This window comes from Miscanthus floridulus, chromosome 10, assembly GCF_019320115.1.
Source record: "Miscanthus floridulus cultivar M001 chromosome 10, ASM1932011v1, whole genome shotgun sequence".
In the NCBI taxonomy this organism is placed as follows: domain Eukaryota; kingdom Viridiplantae; phylum Streptophyta; class Magnoliopsida; order Poales; family Poaceae; genus Miscanthus; species Miscanthus floridulus.
This window is the reverse complement of record NC_089589.1, coordinates 40,664,218-40,671,771: the sequence shown is the minus strand read 5'-3', so window position 1 is coordinate 40,671,771 and position 7,554 is coordinate 40,664,218.

Genomic DNA, 7,554 nt, shown 5'->3' with positions numbered 1-7,554 from the left:
ACTGGCGGGGGGCATTAACCATTAGGTGACAATGGGCTAAACTATTCTCTTGTTTAGCGGATAGAGATGTAAAATTCAGTCTATCCAAGACGCCTTAGGCACGCTGGCTCCGAAATCATAAAGTTCATGGTCAAAGCGTTGTGTCCCAATGGAACACGTGATTGTGGGACATGCCGGATTCTTTTTCTTGAGTATATATAGCCCTTGGCGTCTATAATTGCATCTAGATTGGGCTTGGGCTTATTGTGCTTCTTACTCCATCCGTTCTAAATTATAAGTCGCTTTGACTTTTTTGGTTCATACATTTTACTGTGTATCTAGACATTTATTTATCTAGATGTATAACAAAATGGATATACCAAAAAAATTATAACGACTTATAATTTGGATCTAGGGAGTATATCGATTTGCGTTGGCCAAACCCTTTTTCCCACTACTAGAGAACAGACTTTAGAACGATGTCCCAATTTAGCATTAGCCTCGACATTTTTTGCCCCCGGGACTAAAGGTCCCTGAACGGTCGTCCGCGGGGCAGGATCTTTAGTCCCGGTTTGGGTGATGCTCCGGGAATAAAGATTAATCTTTAGTCCCGGTTTGGACCCCTAACCGGGACTAATTATCCCGGCCTATAATTCAGCTCATTTCTTCCTCCCGAGCCCGAGCCATTCCATTCAAACTCACTGCCTCTGTTCTTCAGCTTGCTGTTGTTCTTGCTCTCTCCCCCTCCATTGGTGTTTGCTCTTCGATTTTGGAGGTAACAAACTTAATCCTCTTATGTTTTAGTCAGTAGCTTATCTCATTTTGCGATGTAGATGCATGTGTAACTTTATATGTTGGACTTTATTATGATTTTATATGTCATTTTAGCTCAAAATCACATGATGATTGCATATATGTTTGGATAAACAAAAGTTAAATTAGTTCATCAAAATCACGCCTCGCTCGTCCTCGCTGGAGCACGCGCCATCCTCGTCCCCGGTGGCTTACGTGATCTTAGAATTAATTTTTCCATGAAATGAAAAACTTAGAAAATGGTTAGAAAATTGTAGAAAATCCGTACTAGTTGAACTTGCGGACCGTGTTCATCTCGGCGAGCATGTTCTCTGCCGAGCGGTAACGGACGTCAAGGAGGAGCTTTGATTCTACGAGGGAGAGCGGCAACGGTCGTGGAAGACCGTGTTCCCTTTCTCGTAGAATCGGAGCTCTTCCTTGGCAAGTACGGTGCCGTCCGGTGGAGAAATGCTCGCCGAGATGATCACGTAAGCAAGGTCAACTAGTACGGATGGTTATTTATTGAAACATGTTTTTGAGCTATAATTTGATGGATATTTGATAACTTCAGACCTACAATATCATCTACAAATGTTACTATCCTCGGCAACCTAAACGCCCACGAGCTCGCCGATATCGAGCAGGTCACTTAGAATTATTTTTTCCATGAAATGAAATACTTAGAAATCATGCCTTTTATTTTTTAGAATTAAATTTTCCATGAAATGAAAAACTTAGAAAATGTTAGAAAATTGTAGAAAAATCCGTACTAGTTGAACTTGCGGACCGTGTTCAGGTCGGCGAGCATGTTCTCTGCCGAGCGGTAACGGACGTCAAGGAGGAGCTTTGATTCTACGAGGGAGAGCGGCAACGGTCGTGGAAGACCGTGTTCCCTTTCTCGTAGAATCGGAGCTCTTCCTTGGCCAAGTACGGTGCCGTCCGGTGGAGAAATGCTCGCCGAGTTGATCACGTAAGCAAGGTCAACTAGTACGGATGGTTATTTATTGAAACATGTTTTTGAGCTATAATTTGATGGATATTTGATAACTTCAGACCTACAAATGTCATCTACAAATGTTACTATCCTCGGCAACCTAAACGTCCGCGAGCTCGCCGATATCGAGCAGGTCACTTAGAATTATTTTTTCCATGAAATGAACTACTTAGAAATCATGCCTTTTTTTAGAATTAAATTTTCCATGAAATGAAAAAACTTAGTAAATAGTTAGAAAATTATAGAAAATCCGTACTAGTTGAACTTGCGGACCGTGTTCAGCTCGGCCAACATGTTCTCTGCCGAGCGGGTAACGGACGTCAAGGAGGAACTTGATTCTACGAGGGAGAGCGGCAACGGTCGTGGAAGACCGTGTTCCCTTTCTCGTAGAATCGGAGCTCTTCCTTGGCCAAGTACGGTGCCGTCCGGTGGAGAAATGCTGGCCGAGATGATCACGTAAGCAAGGTCAACTAGTACGATGGTTATTTATTGAAACATGTGAAATCCGTACTAGTTTTGTTTAAATATATCATTTTAGAAAATATAAAATTTACACTAGTTTGCAAAAATAAGTATAGAAAGTAGATGACAACTGATACCGGATCCTCGGCCTCTCGTTCGGTTGCGAAACGACTGAGGCCAGAACTCCCTCTCATTATCTGCGGCAAGTGTAAGCAGAAGATTGTGATGGAGTACCGAGTCAAGAGACAGGGATCCCAACAAGGGTCGTGTTTTCTACAAGTGCCCGGATCGCGATGTGAGTTTCTTACGCATTTTATAATTATGGCTAATTGACCTGCTTTTCTTGAATATTTTTGACTAAATATTTTTTGGCTTTAATTTCAGTGGGAGGGCAATGGATGCGATGGTTGGTACTGGGAGGAAGATTATGCTACATACGTGCTAGAATTTGGGTGCGCTTGAGGTAGCGGCTGCTGCTGATGAGGCAGTGAGCCAGCAGGAGAAGCTTATTGATATTCAACAGAAGAATGATTTGTCTGTTTTAGTTGCGTACGATCACGAAATAATTATGTTACTGAAGTGCATTGTAGTTTTAGTTTGTTTAGTGATAGTTGGGATTGCTTACGTTGTAGCCAGGCTTAGTTAATTAATCAACCGTGTGTGTGGTCATTTATGTTGTGTAATAAAATACTTAATTATGTTCAAGGTTTTCATAATTTGTCGTGTAATACAGATTATGTCACGCCATTGGATGTACAATGCCGATCGCCGCTCCCAAGACTTTATTGAGGGCTTGCACTATTTCTTAGGTGTGGCCGAGGCAAATAAGCGGGATGGTTTCATGTGCTGTCCATGTGCCCTATGTAAGAATTTAAAGGAATATTCAAGCTCAATGAGTCTTCATTCACATTTGCTTAAGTCAGGTTTCATGTCAAACTATATATGTTGGACTAAGCATGGAGAAAGCGGGGTCATGATGGAAGAAGGTGAAGGAGAAGATTTAGACATTGATGACATTATTGCTCAGTATGGTGCCTTTGATGATACTACAATGGGGGAGATGAAGAAGAGGTAGCGGTAGAAGATGATCTCTGGTGATGCTCTTGGCGATGCCATTCGTGATGCACAACAAGAATGGGAAAGTGAAAAGAGAAAGTTAAGTTGAGCGCATGCTTGAGGATCATAGGAAGTTGCTATACCCGACGGCCGAAGAGGGGCAAAAAAAGCTGGGTACAACACTGGAATTGCTACAGTGGAAGGCAAAGAATGGTATATCCGACAAGGCATTTGGGAATTTATTGAACCCTCATAAAGAAGATGCTTTCCGAAGCCAAATGAATTGCCCACCACTACGTACGAAGCAAAAAAGGTTGTCTGCCCATTGGGATTAAAAATCCAGAAGATACATGCATGTCCTAATGACTGCATCCTCTACCATGGCAATGAATACGAGAATTTGGATGAATGCCCGGTATGTAAAGCATCGCGGTATAAGATCAGGCGCGATGATCCTGGTGACGTCGAGGGTGAACAACGTCCTAGAAAGAAAATCCCTACCAAGGTTATGTGGTATGCTCCTATAATACCATGCTTAAAACGTTTGTCAGAAATAAAGACCATGCAAAGTTTTTGGTGGTGGTATAAAGAAGACAGTAAGGTAGACATATGCTGAGACACCCAGCTGATGGGTCCCAGTGGAGAGCGATAGACAGGGAATTTCCAGAGTTTGCAAATGAGGCTAGAAACTTAAGTTCACCTTAAGTACAGATGGTATGAATTCCTTTTGGAGAGCAGAGCACTAGTCATAGCACTTGGCCAGTTACTCTATGTATCTACAACCTTCCTCCATGGTTATGCATGAAGCGGAAGTTCATTATGATGCCGATCCTCATCCAAGGTCGAGGCAACCTGGCAACGATATTGATGTCTATCTGAAGCCATTAGTTGAAGAACTTCTAGTTTATGGAACAAACCAGGTGTACGTGTCTGGGATGAGTACAAACAAGAACACTTTGACCTACGAGCAATGTTGTTCGTAAACAATCAATGATTGGCCTCGCTTTAAGTAATCTTTCAGGTCAGACAAACAAAGGATATAATGCATGCACACATTGTTTTGATGACCTTGACAGTAATTATTTGAAAAGATGTCGAAAGGTCATGTACCTTGGCCATCGTCGATTCCTTCCTTTGAATCACCAAGTAAGACAGAAAGGGAAGCATTTTAAAGGTAAGCCAGACCACCGGAAGAAGCCTCATAACCGAACCGGGGAAGATGTACTCGCAAATGTCAAGGATGTGAAAGTAGTATTTGGAAAGGGAACACGGGCAGTGAATCTATTCCCAAAGATGCTAAGGGACACGCACCCATGTGGAAGAAGAAGTCCATCTTTTGGGAGCTACCCTATTGGCAAGTCCTAGAGGTCCGCAACGCAATCGACGTGATGCACCTGACAAAGAATCTTTGTGTGAACCTGTTAGGATTCATGGGTGTGTACGGGAAGCCAAAGGATTCACTTGAAGCACGCCAGGACTTGCAGGGCATGAAAGAACGAGACAACCTTCATCCAGAGAAGACAGATGATGGACGTCATTACTTAAGTCCTGCTAGCTACACGCTTAGCAAAGAAGAGAGGGACAGCATGTTCGAATGTCTAAGCAGCATCAAGGTCCCATCGGGATTCTCCTCCAATATAAAGGGTATAATAAATGTGCCAGATAAGAAATTCCTAAACTTAAAGTCCCACGACTGCCACGTGCTTATGACGCAATTGCTTCCAGTTGCTTTAAGAGGAATTCTACCTCCACATGTACGTCTAGCCACCGTGAAGCTATGTGCATTCCTCAATGCAATTTCTCAGAAGGCAATCAATCCAGTGGAACTAGCTACTCTACAGAATGATGTGGTTCAATGTCTTGTCAGCTTTGAGTTGGTGTTCCCTCCATCCTTCTTTAATATCATGACACACCTCCTAGTTCATTTGGTGAAGGAGATTAGTATTCTTGGACCTGTGTTCTTACATAACATGTTCCCCTTCGAGAGGTTTATGGGAGTCTTGAAGAAATATGTGAAAGTCCGTTCTAAGCCTGAAGGAAGCATCGCCCAGGGCTATGGAACAGAGGAGGTCATTGAGTTCTGTGTTGACTTTATTCCTGACCTTGCCCCGATTGGCGTTCCCGAATCACGACACGAGGGGAGACTCAGTGGTAAAGGAACTTTAGGGAAGAAAACATATATTGGCATGGAAGACGATTATTTCAATAAAGCACACTACACAGTTCTTCAGAACTCGTCATTGGTGCATCCGTACATCGAGATACATAAGGAGTTCTTACGATCCAAGTTTCCAGGGAAGACTGAAGCTTGGATTAGGCGTCAGCACATGGAAAGTTTCAGTGGTTGGTTGCGAAAAGAATGTCAAGGCGATGACAATATTGATGAGCAACTGTATTTGTTGGCTAGGCAGCCATCGTGGCATATCCTCACGTACCAAGGGTACGAGATAAATGGGAATACATTTTACACAGTTGCCCAAGATAAAAGGAGCACCAATCAAAATAGTGGTGTTCGCATAGATGGCACAGATCCAAATGGGAATATACAAACATATTATGGCCGCATAGAAGAGATATGGGAACTAGACTACGCACCTAATTTTAAAGTCCCTTTGTTCCGGTGCCAATGGGTGAAGCTGACCGGAGGAGGGGTAACAGTCGACAAAGAGTATGGAATGACAACAGTGGACCTCAACAATATTGGGTACAAAGAGGAACCATTCGTCCTTGCTGCCGATGTGAGTCAGGTGTTCTATGTGAAAGACATGTCTACAAAATCAAAGAGAGGAAAAAACGAAGACATCAACTCAATGATCAATGAGCCAAAGCGCCACATATTCTTTCTGGGAAAATAAATATAGTGGGAATTGAAGACAAGTCAGACATGTCAGAAGATTACGAAAGAAATGTCCGAATTCCACCCTTCATAGTGAAGATATGGTGCAAGAAAGAGAAGAGATCACAACAAAGAGTATGTGAGGAGATGCCACAAATACAAGAGCAAGGATCATGTTGTAGCGGAATGTCCCTACAATAGTGGCAATGATGAGGATGAGAAGAAGAAGAAGGAGAAGAAGAAAAAGAAGAAAAGAAGGAGAAGAAGATGACCTTCCAAAAGAAGAAGAAAGGTGGTAGCTATTTGGTGACATGGGATAGTGATTCAGCATCAGAGGATGGGACTCTAGTGATGATGACAAGAAGTCCAAGAAGAAGGCACTTGCAAGCATTGCTATCAACAACAAGCCTTCTCTCTTCGACACTTCATCAACATGCCTCATGGCAAAGCCCACTAAGGTAAAATATGATGAAAGTGATGATTGTTAGGAGTGATGATGAGGAGGGAGGAGGTCTCCAAGGAGGCTCTCATGGACATGTTGGAGAATGCCCATACATGTCTTGAGATGAAGAGAAAGGAGTGCAAAGAATTACATAGAGAGTCAAATCTCTTGAGCAATCCTTTGATGAGCTCAATGCCACTCATAAGAGGCTAATGGAAGCCCATGAGAAGCTTGGCAAAGCTCACTCTAAGCTTGAAAAGCTCACTCCTCTCTCCTCGAGGAAGCCAAGAAGGAGGAGGTCATTGTATCATGTGACGTAGGCTTGACTTGTGATATTCTTGATGAATCTTTTTACAAGCATATTGTTGTTGCTCCTACTAACCCTTCTTGTAGCACTTCCACTTCAACTTTAACCTTTGAGTGATGGTTTCACTTGTGATGCCTCATGAATGATGGAAAATGAAACCCTCAAGAAGGACGTAAATGAGCTCACTCGTGCCTTAGGCAATGCCTATGGTGGAGATGCCCGCGTGCTAAAGTGCTTGGTAGCCAAAGATGTTCTCTCAACAAAGAGGGATTAGGCTATACCCTTAAGAAAGGCAAGGCGACCTTTGTCACTCCCAAAGTTAGCTTTGTGAAGGGCAATGGTCGATTTTGCAATAGATGCAAGCAAGTTAGGCATATAGAGCAATATCGCAAGAACAAGAACAAGCAAACTAATATATCCTCAATTAAGTTTGATTCTTGTTATTTGCTTACCAAGGGTGCCAATGGTGTGAAGGCTAAGTTCATTGGTGCACCAATTGTGGGCTTAAAGAAGAAAGCCATTTGGGTACTAAAGAGCTTAGTGACTAATCTTCAAGGACCCAAGCAAGTTTGGGTACCTAAAAAGAATTGATCTTCTTTTGTAGGTCAATTATATATAAAGCCAGAGGAAGGCATTGGGTGCTTGATAGTGGGTGCACACAACACATAACTGGTGATTCTAGAATG